General features: G+C 31.0%; 1 long non-coding RNA gene across 1 annotated transcript; it reads right to left on the bottom strand.

Annotated features, from left to right (window-relative positions):
• Nucleotides 1–7,012: 7,012 nt before the first annotated feature.
• On the bottom strand, nucleotides 7,013–11,669 carry LOC111628201. Its single transcript, XR_002757134.1, has 3 exons — nucleotides 11,612–11,669; nucleotides 7,179–7,220; nucleotides 7,013–7,075 (listed from the first exon to the last, which is right to left on the bottom strand). It is a non-coding gene; the product is annotated as an uncharacterized LOC111628201 (long non-coding RNA).
• Between the last annotated feature and the right edge of the window lie 9,986 nt (nucleotides 11,670–21,655).

Below are 21,655 nucleotides of genomic sequence, written 5' to 3'. Positions count from 1 at the left end.
CGGTTTACACAGTAATGTGTAATGTGACATCACAAAAGTGACTGATAGAAAGAATGGGATGCACAGAGGCTGAAGTGCTAGAAGAAGATAAAGAGGAGAAGGAAGAGAGGATGAAACAAACGAGATTTCATAAGCCAACACCGGCTTATTCGTGGAAAACACGTGTTTAGGTTCAAAGTTCATTGATACATAAATCTTTAAAGTTGTGAGCGACTATTGGACCATCATTATTTTTAAGTATAAAATTTAAAGAATTAATTTTATTTTATTTAAAATTAAGTTATAAATTAGTCAAGCCAATCGAAACCGAGTATGGTGAGAAGTTTAATGGTTCATGGACTGGTATAGTGGGACGTATTGAAAGGAAGGTTATTTGAATTTTTATTGATTTTTTAAAATAAAATTATACATAAAAAACTAATGATTTATATAAAAATTAAGGAAATTCACATAGGAATACCATCTTTATTTTTAACTTACCGGAAATTGCAGTCTATTGATTATGCAAGGTATCATAGATTTGCTGAAATTATATTTATTGTTCGTGCGCCCGAAAGAAAATCATTGTTAATGGCTATATTTAGGCCATTTTCAATTGACGTAAGTTATGAGGTTTTTTTCTTATTATAATTTATATTTTAATATACAAAATAATCAGAATTTTATTCTTATAAACAGATGTGGTCTTCTATATTATGTTCTGTAATCATTTCTGGAATAATTTTCCATTATTTAAGTAAAATTTGTTTTATGCTTCGCCTAAATAGGGAATGCTGGACATTAATGGAAACTTATTGGTTCCTGTTTGGTACTTTAACATTTAAAGGTAAGTATCAAGATACAGTTAAACCTGTGAACAACGGACACTGACTGGAACGTAAATGTGGCCTTGTTCAGAGTTATTTTTATCATTGTTTGGCGGGTTATTTCCTACGAATTAAAAATTGGAAACATTCCTAAAAATGGCCGCCGTTTACAAGTGGCCGTTATTACAGGTTCGACTGTATTAAATTAGAAATTAAAATATTTTATGTATGTGTTTTAATAAATAAAAATTTAGTTTAATAATGTATATATGCAATTTTATGTTTTTTCTTAAAATTATGGAATAATTTTAAGAAAAAAATCTTAAAATTTTCTTAAAATTATACAAGATGGAAATTAGTATTACAGGAAAAAAAGCATGGTTAATCGGATAAATATCCTTAAAAAATTATTTATTTATTTATTAAACTTTAATTTGGTCTTAAAGCCATAAAAATATAGTTAATAATAAATAAAGTAAGCTTATAAATCTGATTTTTTTCATTTTAATTGGAATTAATAGCCCTACTTTTTAGAGTGAAAGTAGTTTTTATTAAGCTGCTTTATCCTTTTTTTTAAAATCATGATTTATTAGATTTTAGCAATAAAATTGTATTTAATATTTATTCAGTGATTTCTAAATTATTTCTTTATTTGAAGAAAAAAAATTTATGGTATTTAAATATTTCCTTTTATTGCTATAATTAAATTTGATAGGAGAGGTGGTCTGCTGGAGTTTGGCTTTTTTTTATGTTGAGGTTTCAGGATTGGATCGCCAATCTTTGCACCTTGACCTTTAACGCCCTCTATCGAAGAACACTTAAGATACTCCATGCATGTTAGATGATTTCTTTACCATGCTTATAGCACAGATTATTTATAATAATTAGAGTAAAAAAAAACAAAGGAAACACTAATCAGTGAGACAGCATGGAGCATGGAGCAAGGAGAAGCATGATAAAAAAATTGCCTACCATGCATAGAAGTAACTTAAATGTTGTTCGATAGAGGGCGTTAAAGGCCAAGGTGCAAGAGCTGTGAAAATCCACTTCTCGAGGCTTCCACCCTATTACAAAAGAGTCGAGCGGAGCCTCGACTTAAAAGACTAGACTTTTTGTTCGGATTCTTGGGTTTTGGTTTTGATTCTCCAAGAAAGACGAACCCCGCCTTGAGGAGGCTTACCAGTGGCCAAATGGATAAAATTTTGAACACTAGTCTGTCGTGGGTTCGTCTCTGTCCATTCACATGGAGTTTTCCGGGTTTTCTTCACGTGTTTAACACCTAAGCAGGGACCAGTTTCTTGTAAAATGTCCTCCAAGAACGCATCTCTTTATTCCTCGACCCTACCTCGAGTGACTCGGAGTCCTATCTCTTATTAAGGCCCTAGCAATTAGTTATTTTTAGAAATAACTTAATAATATATATATATTTTAAACGTTGGTTGATCAATTCAAATATATTTAAACAGAAGCTTCTCCTTTTTTGAATTTATAGGAGGCGATTTACGGAAGATAAAGCACCATTCTTTGCAGATCGTGATCGGATTTTGGTGGTTAGCAATTTTAGTTATAGGTTACGGATATACAGAATGTCTATTTTCTTTCTTAACATACCCGGAATTCGAATACGTCCCAACAACATTCGCAGAATTAAAATCTGACGTCGTTGATGGCAAATTCCTTTGTGGGACGTTGAAAATGGGCGGTGTCGACAACATACTAACGGTAAGAAGATTTAAACTGAATTTTTAAAATATTTACACTAAATAACAAATAAATATTCTCTTATTTAATTCACATTTTAGCATTCGAAACGAGGAGCAGCAAAAATTATAAACAATGAAATTCGGAAGAAGGATTCAAGTCTTGTACTTTCTTACGAAGAAGGAATGAAGAGAGTTCTTAAAGAAAATTATATTTTTATAGAAGACAGCAGTGTCATTAAAGAATTAGCTAATAAATTAGGAAGAAACAAGTTTATACTTTCGAAAGATTCGATATTTTCTAACGTGGCAGCATTTGGAATCCCTAAGAGATTATCTTATAGACATCGAATGAATACGATGTAAGCCATGTTTAATTGTTTTTTCTTTAAATAATTTTAAATAAATTACTTTTGTTTTGTTATTTTTCTTGCAGGATATTAAGGATTTTCGAGAGTGGAATAGTAGAAAAGCTGTTAAATGATGAACTAGCAAAATCTAAATCTCTTAATAAATATATTCACTATCGAGATGTTAAACCATTATCCATGGAAGATCTGTTCAGTCCGTTTATTTTACTTATTGTTGGATATACAATTTCTATAATATTATTTATATTCGAAATACTTTTCGCAAAAATTAGTTAATTAATATTTCTTTATTTCATATAGAAATTAATTCTTATCTTGGCTTATAAAATTTCTCATAAAAGCTTATAAAATACGAAGATACAGAATGTGTTTTTTTAAAAAAAATAATACAAATAAGACGATGCCGGGCTGCAAATTTTAATCATATTTTAATTTATTTGATTCAAAATATATGCTCTCGATCTATAATTAGTAGTGGGTTGCTCCTGTACATCATACTTTTCCTGATAACAACAGTGTCGTGTCAGTCATACTGTATCAAATACTGTAACTCCATTTACAGAAAACTTTTTGAATTGAAATAACGTGATTTTCGGTCTAGACTGGAAGTTCTTATATACTTAATTAGAACCTAATTTCCATACCTTTTCCGTATCTGGTCGTGATTTTTATCTATCTCACACCGTTCTCGAGATTAGGGAAGGACAGACAGACGGACAACGGTGAAAACTTATAGGTCTACAATTTTTTTTTTCAAATTGCAGCCCAATTACTGTCTTCTTAATCCTTTTCAACTGCAGGATACACGCTTAACAATGGAAAAGTTGACATTTTCTTTGAAAAAAAAAATACGAGAAGACAGCAAAATTAATTTGTATTATTTTTAAAGAATTTCTAAGTTTAATTAAATTGTTATGTAGAGAATAATTTATAAAAAGTCCATAAAACATTTTTGTATGATGGCTGAAAATTTAAAACTAATTATTTTATTCAAATAAAAGAAAGTTTATGACTTATTATTTGCAATTTTCTATTATTAATTTACTACAATAAAACCTGTCGAAAATGGAACGGAAGATGGCAATGGAATAAGATGGCAAATTGTCTAAATGGAAAAATTCTTCGAAACTAAGCGATTATTTATGTTAAAAAGCAACCTGCCAAACCGGAAAAAATATTGAGTGCCTGTGATTTCAGTTTTACACAGGTTTCTGTACTTTTTCCTCCAAAAAATTTAAGGATACCAATTATTTTAATAAGTACAAATGATATACTGTATATGTCATTTATACTTGTTAATATCTCCATGTATTTAGAAAGGTGTTAGACAAGTTCATATATAATTTGAAAAAATTGTAGGCCTATAAATTCCCACTGTCGTCTAACTGTTTGTCTGTCTATCCTTCCTTAATATTGAGAACGGAGTTAGATAGATGAAAGTCGACAACAGATATGGATATTTTAGGGGACAGAAGACCCCGATTAATTATGTACGAACTGAAAATATTAACCGTAAGTCACGTGATTTCAATTTAAAAGGTTTCCCCAGAACGGAGACAATAGTTAAAAAGATGACGGCATGATTCTGTGGTTATCAGAAAAAGTATGATGTACAGGATCAAAATACTATTAATTTGAGATGGAGAGCATATATTTTAAATTAAATAAATTAAAAAGATAATTACAAATTTTTGCTCTTATTCTAATGAGTTTTTACTCCATTTAGGCACTGGTTATTCACAGGTGCTTAAATATACTATATTAAAATGCAATATTTCTCTCACCTTCTCCACACAGTCCATCTCATTATCTCTACGAAAATTCTATTAAAGTGCACCGATACTACTTGTTCTAGATAAATCACCACTTAAAACACCATCGCATCCACTCATAATGTACAGCATCACCAAAACTTCTCTATTTCATAATGCCCAATGCAAACTGTCACGCGTGTATTAATGAGTTTTGAGGAAAGTAACTTCTAGAGGATTTATGCCATATCTATTATCAATTTATCGTTGAGATATTCTCTAATTAGAAGGCTCGGGACATAATCTGGTATATGTAGCCGCTCACGCAATAATACTTTTATTAATTCCTATAAAATTTCACATTTTCCATCCAATATGGATGCGCAAGGTCAACGTATATGCATTAATTCCTAACCCAGTTTACACGCACCAACAGGGTGCTGGTTTCTGTGCGTGTGGGGTCTTGATAAAACGTACCGTACCACACAAAGGATATCGAAGAACCCTTGTATTGGTAGGTAAAGGAAAAAGCTGGTGGTCACTGCAATAACACATTTAAATGTATAAATATATAATTTTTTCAGTTGTAAATCTCTACCTAATCTAGACTAATGTTATATTGATGAGTGGCCATAGATGAATTTTCTTTATTAATTTACTTAAACTGTATCTAAATTTAGAGTAAGAAAATCCAAGATTTTTAAATAAAAACCTAAAGATCTTTTTATAACGGGTGCACAATGGCATTATAAAAATTCGAGAGATGAGGGAAGAAGAAAAGGATAATAATTATAATGGATATTATAGTTTAAATAAAAATTTAATTTCTTTTTCTTACAAAAACTAATTTTTAACATTTAATGTATTTATTTTATTTTTATTATTTTAAATATTTAATTCATTATGTTTTACAACTCAGTACAATTTCTATTTTAATGCTGAGTAACTTATAGCGCCATCTAGTGATGATTTTATGAATTGTAGATTGTTTATCGTCTTTTGTTCTACATCATTCCATAATATGATCATATTAAGATTAAAGCAGCAATTTACAAATTAAACGAATGTTGTACATTGTTTTTATTATTTATTATCATTCAAATGTAATTTCGTATAAAATATAATCTTTCAATCGAATTTTACAATGTATTCTTCAAATGTACGGTGGAAATTTTGCTCTCTTTCGAGTAGAATTGATTTGGAAGAGAAAAGTAATTGTAATTACATAAGTTTACAAGTAAATGATTAATGAATAACAACAAAAAGGAAAAACCTTCACGTTTATTGTGACGCATTACTTCCATTAAAGAATAAACACGACCCATCAATCATAATACAGCGGTTTTATCAGTGGCCCTAATCAGAAAGTGCTATTTATAACTGCAAAGAAAAACTTTTCTGCAGCCAAAAAGAAAATGCAGAATACATCAACGATATAAATAAACTCTATTTTGTGTGTGTGTGTGTGTGTGTGTGTGTGTGTGTGTGCAGGCTCGTGTATTGCATGTATGGCATTGTAAAATATGCTTTTCTCATGTTTGACATGTTTGTAACGTATAAAAATGAACTGATTGCTCAAAGAAAAAATTATAAATCTTATAATTAATTTTGCTGCATCAAATAAGCTTATTATGAGTTTTGTGAGTGCAAAATTTCTTATATAAATCCATATTTACCATCTTATTGTGCTTATAATACGCAGATTATCTGTGTTTGAAGTCGATTTAAAAGGAGTTGCGGGTTATATGCCGATTTTAAATTGTCATCAAATCTCTTCCCTAGAGCAACTGTTGCAACCTGCGTACAAAATAATCTCCGAACAACGACCACCTCCAAACAACAGTCAGTTTTTACGTTTCCATCAGTGGCCACTGCTCAGATGTTTGAGGTACACTATAAAATAAATTTGACAGAATTTTTTTATTTAATAAAGCGTTCTGAATTTTATTTCGCCGTTCATTATTTATTTTACATTATTATTTTTTTAAATAAAATAATATATGAATTTTCTGTAAGGCCGAGGTAATGCACTCGATCTCCAGCAGATTGCGTTAAATATTTAATACAGTAAAACCCTTCAAAACGAAACCTTCCTAAAGGGGAAGAATTCTTCGAAATGTTCTGTTTAAAAAGGAAATCTGCCAAAACAGGAAAAATACCGTACCGTGCCGGTACCGTGCGAGTCCGTTTTACACAGGTTTTATTGTACTTAAAATTTTAATACCATCTGCAGGCGTTTATAAAAATTAAAAATTTCAGTCTTTCACGATCGTGTTCACCATTATTCGGAAGTTGAAACAGAATTTTTAGTCGAAACCTGAAATAAAATTATTAATTAAAGAATTTTTTAAAAATTTAATTGTATTTAAATTATAAGATTATACCTGATTAAATTTTGTAATGAAACAACTTATTCTGGGGTCAGTTTAACTACAATTATTTATTACCTAAAATATAGTTTTAATTACAATATTTGAAAAATAAAATTTAAAAATTATTTAACTACAATAATTAAATATATATATATAAAGTTAAAGATAAAATATTTACATTTTTTATTGGTAGAAATTTTTGTAGTTAGAAACTGTTTAGCTTGAAGCATAAATAATAAAATTGAAATGAAACAGCTTAGAATCTAAACATATAAAATAAATACGTAAGTTATAAAATTATTAAACACTTAATTTTAAAATATAAATGTAAATTAAAAACGTGGGGGCCCAAAAGTCAGTTAACCGCGTTCGTTTGTTGCATTCGTGAAATTTGCGTAAACTGTGTTTAGGATAATTTTGTTTTTTCCCTTTGCGAAATTCTTAGAGAATGCTTTAATATGGGTATTAGATAGCAAGATCGTATTTAAAAATGGTTAACTGACTTCCGGGCCACCCCCTGCTTTTGATGTTTAATATTTGTTTGGCTTATGAAATTATGTTTGATTGTTTAGGTTTCGTATTTTCCTTCCATAAATAGTGGATAGACAACTATAAATTTTCGTCTGAATTTTAACGTATAAATTTTATTTTATTTAATATACCTGTATAGGTACCGTGTTTCCCCGAAAATAAGACATCCGCAGAAAATAAGACCTAGCACAGATTTTGCTGAATTGCGAAATATAAGACCTCCCCCTGAAAGTAAGACCTAGCAAAGTTTTTTTAGTTGTAACGGTCATGGACAGATGGTTGAAAGTGGCCGTTGGCTTTTTGAAAGTACAGCCACTGATTGGTCAGCAGACAATTACGCCACACGGCATGATTTGCATAAGACTATGGCTTGGGAATCACAGATTTGCATAACGTTACGGCTGGTGATGGCTAATTGGTCGGCCGGGAATCACGCCACATGACATTTGCATAGTGCTACGGTTCAGTAAGCACTAATTGGTCATCGAGTCCGATGTTGACGCTATAAAAAGGCGACAGTTCGACACACCGGATATACGTCACTCTCGTTTAAGTTCGACTTGGGAATTTTTTTGTTCAATAATAAATGTGAATTATTCTTCCTGGAAAAAATAAGACATTCCCTGAAAATAAGACCTAGCGCATTTTTCAGAGCAAAAATTAATATAAGACACTGTCTTATTTTCGGGGAAACACGGTATATTAAATAAAATAAAAAACTGTTTTCTGTAAAACTTTGTAGCATTATCTGTAAAACCAGTATAATAAGTCCTGATATTAGAAGATACGTAATTGTAGACGAAAATTATAGTTTAGTAAGAAAAGGACATTGAGGCATTTTAATTAAAGTGGATAGACAAATTGATTTTCTTTTATTTTTATTTTCTTTAAAACGTAAATAAATATATAAGTGTTCTATATAAGTAGAAAGGGTAATTGTCCCTCCTGTGATTTGTTTCCCTTCAGCTTTCTTCTTTTTTTTTTTTTTCTTTCAAGAATAAATTTATTCTAATAGTCGTAACATCGAAGTAACTAGTATAAGCGCAGTCACACCTCTAGTTCACTTTTAAGTCGCATGTGGGCGCTGCATTATTCGGAAGAGTCCATGTTATTTTAAGGTAGTTGGAGTTTTCGTTTGTTTGATTGGTATTCATTACTTTGCCTGCTGTTACATAACAGCAGGGAAAATAATGAATCCGAATGAAAGATTTTTACATTTTCTGACTCATGGGACCTTAAAACATCCAGAAATGCAAAAAATTCTAATTTGTTTTTTCTTGTACAGTACTGTACAGTACGTATGTTACTGTATGCGTAGAGCACAATTTTGTTCACCCTGTTAGAAGATTAATAACTCCTGTGTCTTTTGTCGAAATTTTGCAGGGAGGTCTGTATATTAGAAAAAATTATATGCTAAATTTTGATAATTAAAGGTCAAGGGAATGGGGTGATAGAGGGGGTCAGGTATCATATCTCAATTGGGATTAGACTTAATGAAGATTTTACTCATTATTAGCACTTACAATTTCTTATGAAACGTCTCTACCTTCATAATTAAGCATTAATTATGAATTTTTAAAATAAAATATCATAATACTGTAAGGTCTCCTTTTATGCGGATTATTTTTATGCGATTTTGAAGTTGTGCGGTTTGTATTTCATCCAAAAATTTCTTGGACAAACATACATATAGGCTTGTTTAGGAAGCCCGCGTATAGACAGTCTCCAAAAATCGTGGAACGCTCAAAGCTCACTCCATTTGTTCCACTGACATATAACGTTTATGGATGTAAAGGACAGCTAGATCTACCTTAATCGCTTTAGTTCCTAGCAATTTTTGATATAAATGTAATTAAACATAAAAAATACTTAAAACTGAAAAAAAACGAAAGAAATGCGTTAATTTTGAAGAAAAAGCTTCAAAGTTTAACTTCCTTTGTCTCGCCCTTCTGTGAAATTTAACACCGATGAGTCATTGTTTACACATCTGGATGACCTTGAACACAGCTGGAGTTGGATTTCCCGGGGCATTCTCATAGACGTCGCGGGAGGACAAGGGTTTAAAGTAGGGTGAACACTAGCTGGCCGTATATTTTTAAATATTTTTAAAAAATTTGGAGACTTAAAAAACATTCCAAAAATTCAAAAAAAAAATTTCAAAAATGGCCTTAAGGACCGTGTTTTATGTAACGCTATGTAACCTGCCCGAGTTAACTCGGGCGAGGAACTAAAGGGGTTTTAATTAACTCTTCACATCCAGATGTCAGTGATTTGTTTTTAGAGTGAGCTTTTGCAATTCGGGGATTCCCCTTGTATTACTTTTCAATAAAATAAACTGAATTAAGTTTGAATACAAGTTTATTTTAAGCTTTTATATGAATTTCTTTCAGACATTCGAAGTAATTTATTAAGCAGCCTATTTCTTTTAATTTCTGCAAACTTTTTTATGCGGTTTTAAGTTAATTTTAACTCGTTGTTTTGGTTTTATGCGATTTTAGAAAATTACGGAACGTATCCCTACTTTTTCAAGGCAAGTAAAGTCTTTTTTTATGCGAATTTTTTATATGCGCTTTTCTGTAGAACGTATCCACCGCATAAAACGAGACCTTACAGTATATGGCGCCTCCAGAATTAAAAAAATTTTTTGGCTGGAAAAGTTACGCAACTGGTTATAATATAAATTTCTAATTGATAATTTTTCTATTTTCACTCTTTTAATAAAATATATTCGTTTTATTTCAAATAATTTGTAATAATTCAAATTTAAATTGCTTAAATTTTATTTTGTAGCTCTTGAGAAGTTACATTATACCATTTTTCCGTTTTCAGTTACCAAAATTCAAAATTTATATGTACAGTACAGTACAAGTAGGCCTGTATAAATTAACGTTACTGTTTAAGTACTTCAGACCCTATTGACTAGTGCTTGTAATTGTTACAAGTTTTTACAAGTAACAAATTACAAGCAAAATGTGTTGAATATAAAGCATTATCACAAGTTACAAGCCACTATTAAGCAATTTCACCTGCATAAGTTACTTATAATAAGTAACAAGCTGCAAGTATTATATATGTCTTGTAGACTGTATTAAGTTACTAATATTTAGGAATTATTTATTGTGACAACGTCAAAATTCCGGGCTGCAATGTTTTTCTTTTCGATGCACAATGCTCTTGATTTTGGTAGTGTCTTACTCCTGTATATTATTCTTTTCCTGTTAAGAAGAGTTAACAGGTAAAGTATGATGCCCGATTAGTAACAAGCTACAAGTATTATAAGTCTTACAGCTATTAATATGTCATTTTTATGAAAAAGGGTCCAGGACAGTTAACTTTCTTAATTGAAATGCAATTTTCGAAAACTGCAGACCGGTAAATTCTCACTAGTACCTGTCTGTCTTTCCTTCCTTAATCTCGAGAACGGGATAGATAGATGAATATCGAGATCAGATATGGAAAGCTTAGAGGCAGGAGGCCCCAATTAACTATATGCGAACGTCTGCTTTATACTAGAAATTACATTATTTCAAATGAAAATTTTTTCCAGAACAGAGTTAGATATATGACTATCATGAATCTTTTGTTAATAGGAAAAGTATGATGTATAGGGACGAGACATTACTAAAATTGAGAGCTTAGTGATTAAAAATTGCAGCGTGGCATTGTGACGATGTTATAATAAATAATTGCTCGTATTTAAAATGTATTTCCCACAAAGTTCCTCTCAAGTTAAGTTCCACAAATTTCTCTGTGGAACTTAACTTGAGAGGGATGTTTATCAGAAAACATCTCTCTCAAATTAATTTCAATAGAAATTTTCAGAATAGACTTATAATCATTATTTATACATAAAAATGTTTTTAAATAATACATAAAACAGAAGCAATGCCTTTGTTCTATTTTATTTAAGTTTTTTTAAAGTTAAAATGCATTCAACTAGAGCAATTAGCGCTGTTCATTTATTTTATAATATGTTTTATTGTACAATAAAAATTAAATTTATTATAATTAGAATCTTAATGCTTAATAGAATATTTCTACATTTTAAAAATAATAAATAATTAATAATCATAAACATACTTTTAATAAAGTTTTCTTACTCAAAACTTTGGACTGTAAAAAAGTTATTCCGATTTCATTTCTCCCAGAGATATACATTATCTGAAAAACCTATAACGAATTTTAAAATTAATTTTTTATTATAGATTTACAAATTTTCTAGAGTTATCTAGGTATTTAGCATCTTTCATGGGTGAAAGACGAAAAACTTTGCCCTAAACAATACTTCTTAATCCTTTTAAAGCATAGCATACCGCTCTGGAGGATCCAAGATCTAATTCGGGAAAAAATCCCAGGAAATTTTCAGTGCAGAATGTTGCTTTACGCTATTTTCCAATAGAAATCATTTTCCTAATTTCCAACCAGAGTAATTAGTAACGAGTTATTTATCACCATCTATGCACTGAAGATTTCGAGTGATATTACTTGTTTAGCGAGACCATTCACTAAACATTCATGCTTCTATATAATGAATGGTTCAAGACTTATCACTCGGATTTCGAGTTCCTTCTATTGAGTTTTGCCATTCTTAAAGAACAGAATGATCATGATGAAAATTTAGAAGAAACTAATCTTCATCATGATCCTTCTATTACTTAATTAAGTTTATCTTCTCTCTTTCGTTTTTCATCGTTATATGGGTTCTTTCCTTTTAATATAGGCACAAAGTTTTAATTATATTATATGTATAAATATAATTAAAACTTAATCTTTAGTAAAGATTGCTCTTCAGGAAATAGTAAGAAAGACAATTAATTAAATTAAATTAAAGATATTATTTAAATTATTACTGTTTTGCATGAAGATCTTTTGTGTGCTTAATTTTTAGTAATTTAATTATTTTAAAGAAATTTTCAAAGAAAACTTACCGCATTCATATCTTCTGCAGACAATTCTTGAGAAGACAAACGGCATATGTATTGATAAGGACTGTGTATCTGTAAACGTTTAAATTATAATAACATTTTAAAATAATTCTAGTATCTATTTTTAAAAATATAAAATGAACGAACAATTATTTATTGTGACATCGTCACAATGCTGAGCTGCAATTCTTAATTAGATCAGATCAAGACCGGAAGTTTTTATATAGTTAATGGGATCCACCGGCTCCTAAGCTTTCTATTTCTAGTCTCGATTTTTATCTATATAAATTCGTTCTCGATAGACAAACAGACGGGGCGACAATGGGAATGTATAGGTCTGCAATTTTCAAATAGCCCAATTAGTCTAGTATTTTTTATTTTAATTTTAAACAGAATTTTTTCTGTTTAAAATTAATATCTTCGAGTATTTTGAGTGTTTTTCTCTTTTTTCCATGTGTAGTGGAAGATTTTCGCATTTTTGTATTTGTAAGATACATTGTAACTTAAAAAAACTTGATACATTTTTACACCCTTTGAACCAATTTAAGTGCAATATAAACTCAATTCAATTGGATTTTTTAAAGCTTTTATTGAATAAACTTTCCCACCATCTCTGTTGTAATTATGTCTTCGTGTCGAATCTAGTGTCCCTCCAATGTCTGATTGGATAATATCCATAAAATCCACCCAACACTGGCTGAAAAAGTGAGGTTTTTGGGTTTCTCTTAATCTATCTAACACTTAAATACGGGTCAATTTTTCATAGAAAGTACTCCCGAAACGTATTTTTCATAATGCCTCAATAGGAGTCAGTTATTTCTATGCTTCCTGAAAGGATTTTCTTATAGAAAATCCTTTCAGGAAGCATCTCCTTGACAGATTGCCCTCGGATTGCATTGCCATATGTCATTAATTCAAATCAATTTAAACACATACTTCTTACATTAAAATTCTTCTAAAATAAGATTATAATAAAATTTATAGTTTGAGGATATAATATAAAATCAAATTTAATTGATTTCTTTAAATTAATCGTTCAATTTATTTGAATTATTTTATGTCAGAGATCCACAATAAGTTTCGTGCTATAACTCATCGTAGACTGCAATTTCTTACTAACTAAACACACTGAAGAAAACCTTTAAATATGCAGCCGTATTTATTAAATTCAAACGTTTTCGGTCATATTCAATGACTTTTCTCAAGAAATACAGAAAAAAATCGAACTCCGAACTTGAATAAACGATACAAGCGTTTTGGAACGTTTTTTAAAAAGGATATTCTACTGGAATAACGCCATCTCTACATAACGGTTGTCATTATATAACCACAGTAGCTATTAGAACGTTAAAAAATATGATGTTCAAGATATAAAATACGAGTAAAAATAAAATAAAGATAAAAATAAAATACAGACGTAAAATACCAAACATACATAATGTGTTTAGCAAATACATTAACTTAAGTTTTCTGCCCTTAAGTAAGTTGCCTCTGTCCATCGTTCTTGACGTTCATAATATACTTGCTCGCCAGGCTGCCGATACTTTGCTTGCATCTCGGAAGTTGATAGCTAATCCTTTTTGGCTTGTTTCGCAGATATGCCAGGCTTCGGCGTACCGGAAGTGCTTTTTGTCGCGAACTATTTGTATCAACCTGGCTCGGTCCCATTCAGATTTGACCTCTTGGGGGTCAGCTAAGACGTAAGTCGCCAGCGCTGTGCACGGTTGTTCGCTTCTTATGTTTCTCTGGTGTTCTGCCATCTTTTCTTTGAGGGATCTTCCGGTAGCTCCGATGTAGAACATCATATTCTGCCTCCGCGTGTCTGTAACAGGGATTCTGTAAACCCCCGGAAGAGCGTTCTTGTCTACGCCATCTTTGTCTGCCCTTAGCAATTGATAAATAGTAGGATTCCTTTTGTATATTTTTCTTCTATTCGTAGCTGCTCCTATTCTCCTATAGACACTGCTCAGTGAGGCCTTATATTCCATCAGTGTGAACTCTTCTGTATTATGTACGTTTCGCACCTTGCTACTTGTCTTACTTTGGTTAGTAATAGCTTTAATATTAACCCCATACCTCTTAGCTATTTTATTGATATAACACAGCTCTTCGTTTCTGTCTTGGGTACTGCTGCAGTGTGAGTAAGCTCGTGCGATGAGTGCCCGGAATGCAGCTAGTTTGTAAGTTGGCGGGTCGTGCGAATTCCATGGGATAAATATCGGGTTGTACGTAGGCTTTCTGTATACTTTAGTGCGAAAATCCCCTTTGCTGTCAAGTTGTATAGATAAATGCAGAAAGTGTATGCGCTTATCACTTTCTTGCTCGAGTTCAATCTCGAGGCCGAACTTGTTGTCATTAATGTCCTTTAAGAATTGTTGTAAGTTGGGTTTGACTTTCCATAAGATAACCACATCGTCGACATACCGTGCGTACATTAGAATTTGCGTTTCGTAATTCGGCATGAATGCATTCTCTAGCGTTCTTAACGTGCTATAAAATGTTGGTTATTAATAATCAAATAGATTTATCATTAAGTTTTTCAGAGCTAATAATAAGTGTAATCCATCATTAATAAAGGTAAAGAAAAGTTTTATAGAGGATAACGGGAGGCCTGGAATAAAGTACAAATTGAAGCCCGTGGAAAATTAAATTATTATACGAAAATAAAGGAAGTAAAACAAACATTGTATTGGGGCCCTACCTCCCTGGTGTTAGGGGCAATTTACTTTTCTTGCCTTCACCCCTAAGACAAGAGGCTTAATCTAGCTAATCCTCTATGACGGATCTAATTCAAGAGATCAAGAAGAGCCTTGCATCTCTCTCTTCGTCTCTGACATCATTTTAAAGAATTTGATATATTCAAAAACAAACCAATGTTAAAAAATTTGTATTATACTTTTAATATAAATTATAACAAAAAATAAAGAATTTTTAAGCACAAGGAATACAATGGAATGAATAATTTGTAAGAAATGCCTAATGAGTTATCTCTAATTAGAGAGTTAGGGAGACCTCAAAACGTTTCTTATAACTTATTTATTCTTGTTTGTATACTGGCACAATGAAGTGACCTTCTTTATCAACACTTGGCAAGTTTTCAATCTTTATTCAGGTAGACAACAACAACAACAACAACAACAAACACTTTTACGAGAATACGCTTAGAAGAACGAATAAGAGGGGCATGATTTTATGTAACTGTTTTAATTCGTACTATTTGTCAATTACTTTGTCTGCGTGTTAAAAATTAAGAAAGCCGCTTGTGTCATTGTAAATAAAAAGGAAAAAAGAAAGCATTTATGTAGTCTAAAGTTCTGCTATGTACAGTACTAGTTAGGTGTCCGTATCGAAGTGAGTTAGCTGAAGAGGGGTGAATACCCGAAACGCAAATGTGTAGCACGGCGTTCTAACTGAATAAAGATTGAAAACTTGCCAAGTGTTGAGAAAAAAGGTCACTTCATTGTGCCAGTATACAAACATAAATAACAACACGGTTTCGACAACAACAACTTATTTATTCCACAATATCCAATTCCTGTTGTCCCCCATCTCCTTTGGCAGAACCTAATCTTAATCAACCTTTCAATAAACGTTAAACTGCCTCATTACGATTAAAATTTTCTGTAAATTATAATAAAAAAAATCGCAATTTCTTACAATTATAATATAAGAACCTCACGCTTTCAAGTTTATTATTAATTACTGAAGGAGTAAGAGCCTTATATGTTACAGCATAGTGTTACAAGATAGAATATATAAACTTACCAATATAGAGATTTTTCCGCAAGTCCAACAGATAATGAAGAGGAGCAAGGATAAAATTACTAGAGAAAACCATATTTCTTTAAAAGTATTTTCCATACTTATAAATAATATATAGGCGACGAGAAGAAAATATAAAATGAAACTTGTACTCAATATAATTGCTATTATAAAACCAATTATCGCTCCTGATTTAGTTAACCCTCTACACAAGTCAATATATACATTAATTAATGTTTTTAAAGAAATTAATTGATTGGGATTACAGACTATGGTGTCTTGTAGGACAGAACGTAAACAACAGACTATTTTATAGAATTGGATAATTAGGTGAATGGCCAATGCTGCACAGTATAACATAATACCTAACGCATACAGAGTTTCTAAATTCATAACAAAGGTAGAAATAATATGAAATATCACAGGTAAAGTAGTGTTTCCTGATATAATTCTCTTGTGGTAAATATACCTTTTGCAAAATAGGACAGAAAAAAATAAGTAAAGAAATGAGAAAATGTAAAAAATCCTTCTCTTCCATATATCACTCTTTGCGCATTTTTTAAATAAACAATTATTGAATACCATATTTAAAAGATACAAAATATCCTTTCCTTTTGAGGCGATAAAGTACATTTGAAACAATGCAACGACCAAGAAGAACACTGAAAGAGCAAAAAATACAATGCTGTACTTCTTCAATCGATACGAATTGATGTCTGCATAATTACGAAAGGGATGATCTCTTGGTAAGAATATATAAATTGCATTACGAAGACAAGCTTGCCACAAAAGTATATTAATTACATACGTATAAATTTTTAAATAAGTCCTCTTTGATTGTTTTATATCAACTATTAAATGAATTCCAAAGAAAGTGAGTACGTTCGTGTAAAAATCTAAGGTACATTCACCACAGACACATTCAGCGGTAGTGTTTTCCATTTTGTTTCATATAAATTACAGCAGTCACTACCCATCTATATCTGTTAAGTATCGATTAATGCACATTAGAAGAACGTAACGTGATTTCTTAAGTTACGCATGCTAATTAATATTTATGATCTGATGCAACCATTTGCGTTGTACACGCACTTTCCTAATTCAAATTCAACTTCCTAAAAGATTTTTTAAATTTTATATTATTTTTCTGTGTAAAATTATACAATAAAACCTGTGTAAACCGGAATCTCAAGTTTTGTTTTGGACAGGTTTTACTATATATGTCACTAATATTAAATTTAGCCGAGAAACAGTAATAAAATATCAGTCAATAAATCAATAATTTTAATTTTAATGTAGACGAATACAATAAAAACGTAAGAAATTATTTAATCCTCTAGATTAAGGATGGTGTGATAAGTCTATTACAATTAGGGTTTCTCAAACGAGATCCCGGGATCCCGGTTGTTTTTATAACCCGGGAAATTCTTCTCATCCCAGGAAATCCCACAAATTTCTTAAAAGTTCACTTTTTTCTTATTTTGTGTTAAGGTTGAAGAAATTTTGCAAATAGAAAGTATAATTAACACATAAACTGTCAGAATACATTTGTATTCATTAATTTTAAACCTACTTATTAGTTTTTTTTTTAATTTTTGCTCATTATGGCATGTCACGAATGGTCGATAATCAATACGTAGCTTATTTGTGTCAGGACTCTGAAAATTCTTTACTTGTCAGAACCTTTATGGAATAATTGTGCTTACGCTGTCTTAATTTTTAACCATGCCCAGTAGCTTCAATAAATGCGTAACGCCAGATTGTGCAAATTGGGCAAGGATACAAGCGAGTACGAAGTCTGCAAGTATGAAGTTTTTCTTCATAAACCTGATTATTAAAGCCAAACGAATTGCCGAATTATCGGGTTATAAGCTTGATGCCGCTATTAAAGCAGACGAAGTAGACAAATCAAGAATACTAGAGAGCAAAACAAGTACTACAATCTCGAAAACGTAGTCGAAATCTTCCAGGCTACAAGTGAAAAAAACATAACATCTGTCTTCTCTTAAATGTATTAAAGACGATTCCAATCGCATCAATTGAATCGGAAAGGGCATTTTCATTACTAAAATAAAAATCAGATTGAGTGATCGGAGTATCGACCATCTTTGCTTTTTAAAATCTTATAAAAATTTACAATAATATTTTGTATTATGTCTTATTTAAAACACGAAAATTACCTGCTAAGTTAGAAGTTACATCTAGATTCAAATTTTTTTTTTAATTTTCAACTCAATTCAAAGCATTTTGTTGTTGTTGTTGTATGCAGTTTCCAGCAAACTTTAATAAATTTTTTCTATTTGTGAAAATATCTACGTAATTCAAAGGTAATTTTTAATATGTATCTTCCACAGTATCATTAATATGATTTTGGAGGTTGCAGAGAGTGATAAATTATTTTAAAAAATGAAAAATAATTATATAATTTAATTTCATGATATTTCGTATATCTTAAAAATAATTAATTCTGTCCCGGGAAACAGTTCACTCTTATCCCGGAATCCGGGACAAGCAAAAGACCGAGAAATAAGAAACCCTAATCACAATAGACCGGTTTAAAGCGATACCTGTTTAACCGGGAAAATATACGGTACCAGGCGATTCCGGTTTACGCAGGTTTTAATGTACATATTGTTAGATTATTACTAAGTTAATTATATTAACAAGCTAATTGCCACGCCATCTTTCAATCAGGTTTCGATGTGGCAAGTTTTTGGCCATTTCACATATTATTATTATTATTTTACTTTTTCAGCTGTTAAATATAACAGAGAAAAAGTATGGCGGTAAATCAAAAAATTACCCACCAAGATTTTTACATTTTTGAACTTAGGACACCTTGAAATTCAAAAAAAAAAAAAAATCAGGATAATTTCTGTATTTACAGTATGTATGTTAGTGTGTAAAAAGCTCGATTTTGTTCATCCTTTTTGAAGCTTAATAACTCCTGTGCTTTTTATTAAAAATTCCTGAAATTTTGCAAGGAGGTTTGTTTATTGGGGGGATTAATGCTATTAAATTTTCGTGATTAAAGGTCGAGGGAGTGGGGAGATAATGGGGATCGTGTATATCTCCAGTAGGGTCAGACTTATCGACGTTTTTACTCATTATTAGCATTTACAATTTTTTATAAAACCCACCCCTATCCTCAAAATTAAGCTTTTTGTCATTTCATAATATTTAAAAATATAAAAAGACTTTTTAATAAAATATGCTAAGAGATGACGCCACCAAAATTTTAAATTTTGCTGGGAAAGTAAGTCGTTGCTGGTTTATTTATTTTTTATTTTTGGGAATATAAAATCAAATTTGTTATTCAAATGCCAATTATTGTTGCTTATTTTTAAGTTGTTTCATAATAATATAATATAATTATTATACTTATTTCCAGTAAATATTTAAATATAAAAGACAGCGACTGATGGAGGTTTTAAATTATTCACAGACTTAAAGTTGTAAGGCCCCTTTTATATACAGGAAATCCTCGCTACTTCAAATTATCGAGTTTCGAATTATCCGAGATTTTCATATTTTTATACAGTATGCCAAATGTCACGTAACTGATGTAATTTATTAAGCAAACGGAATACGGCTACGTATACAGAATACTATTTTCATTAATTAATAATAATAATAATATAAATATAAAGGACAGCACGTGTCTAGTATGAATCTCACAGGTTGCCAGATAGGTTTTATAAACAGTAAAGCTGAATTCCTCGAAATGTAGCCAAAATTATTTTGTAAAGTGGTTCAAAAAGTAGTTAGTTGCCCAAACTTTTTAGCCTAGAGCCTACAAATATCTCAATCTGCTATTTGTAACCCAACTTTGCAATTCCGAAAACCAACCGTATTTTATGAGGTAAGAAAGAAAAAGTTAGTCCATGGGTAAGGTGACATCCGAAAATATGTTACTGTAAAAGCAAAGCCATATCGGCCAGATTAGAGCAGTTCTTGATCTATTGTTCTCTTACATTATGGGGATAACGAGTGTAAACTGAAGTATTGACTGACGCACTGACATCTCAATAAGAATTCGATTTCCTGCAGTACGCAAAAGAATATTAATTAATTACTGCTCTGGGGCCCATTCGGCCTTCATTGTAATGAGTACAGTACACCTATATCTCTTTTTAGATGGTCCATTTTTACGCGATTTTCAAATAACGCGGTTGACAAAAGAAAACTAATCCTCCTTTTACATCGTTAATTCTTTAATATGGGAAAAACAGTTTATTTGAAAATTTTTAAATTTAACTTCTCATTAAGATTGTTGAAATCAAACATGAATTTTTTAAGCACAGCACAGTACTATGTGTACATAAGAGAATGGTCTATGTCGATTTTGTTTCCTGTGCTACCTTGTGTTTACTATATTTACATACAGTACAAATAATGCTAATAATAAAGGATGTTAGAATTAAAGAACTCGCGATTCTTTTATAAATTGCTTATTTTTCGTTCCACTGAAGTTGTGAATCCTATTGAGCATTTCTCTAAAGAATGCCCCTGTACATCATACTTTTCATGTTAACAAACGAGTCTTGCCAGTGATCCAAGTCCTTTCAGGGGCAAATTTGAATTGAAACAACATCATTTCCATTATAAACTGGAAGTTAGCATAAATTAACTTTAATTACATGGAGTTAGATACATGAAACTTTAATTACATGGAGTTAGATACATGAAAGACAAGACCAGATATGGTCTTGTCTTTCATAAGATAATAAACTGTTCATGTATCTAATTCCTCGAAATTAAATAAATAACAGACAAAAGGACGGACAACAGTGAAATGTACAGGTCTACAATTTTTTCAAAATGCAGCCCAATAACTCCATTTTCATGATATGTAATTGAAAAATAGCTATATTTATAGACAACGTTGCTTCTTTTTTCTATATCAGTGTTTTTCAACCTTCTTGAATACGCGACCCCTTTAAAAGTTAAAAAAATTCTGGCGACCCCCCAGGGCCATATTAAAACTATATCAGTGATTTTAAAAACTACGTATTTAATTTTTTTTCTGTTGAGACCTAACTATCAATCGAAAAACCAATTGTAGTCTATCTATAATATAATCGGGACGGGTTGATAATAATAATAATGATAATAATAATAATAAAATCAACCTAGCCTTGGTGTTTCTGTGGCAAAATCAACCTAGCCTTGGTGTTTCTGTGGCAATGCATCCACAGACCACAAAGGCTGGAAAACCACGCCAACGGATGAAATGGACAACAGAAATGAATGAGTTTATCATCCGTACTTACTACACCATCACAAGACTCGAAACAAACATGACAGCATACAGACAACAACTACACCACATATTCACACAACAATATCCTCACCTCACTGTCACCGAACAAAGGGTTGTTGATCAAAAACGAACAATTATACACAACAACCTTATCCCACAAACAACACTTGAACT

This window comes from Centruroides sculpturatus, unplaced genomic scaffold (genome assembly GCF_000671375.1).
Source record: "Centruroides sculpturatus isolate CEXI.00-Female unplaced genomic scaffold, Cexi_2.0 scaffold505, whole genome shotgun sequence".
Classification (NCBI taxonomy): domain Eukaryota; kingdom Metazoa; phylum Arthropoda; class Arachnida; order Scorpiones; family Buthidae; genus Centruroides; species Centruroides sculpturatus.
The sequence above is the reverse complement of the archived record's forward strand: the minus strand, read 5'-3'. Positions and strand labels throughout refer to the sequence as shown.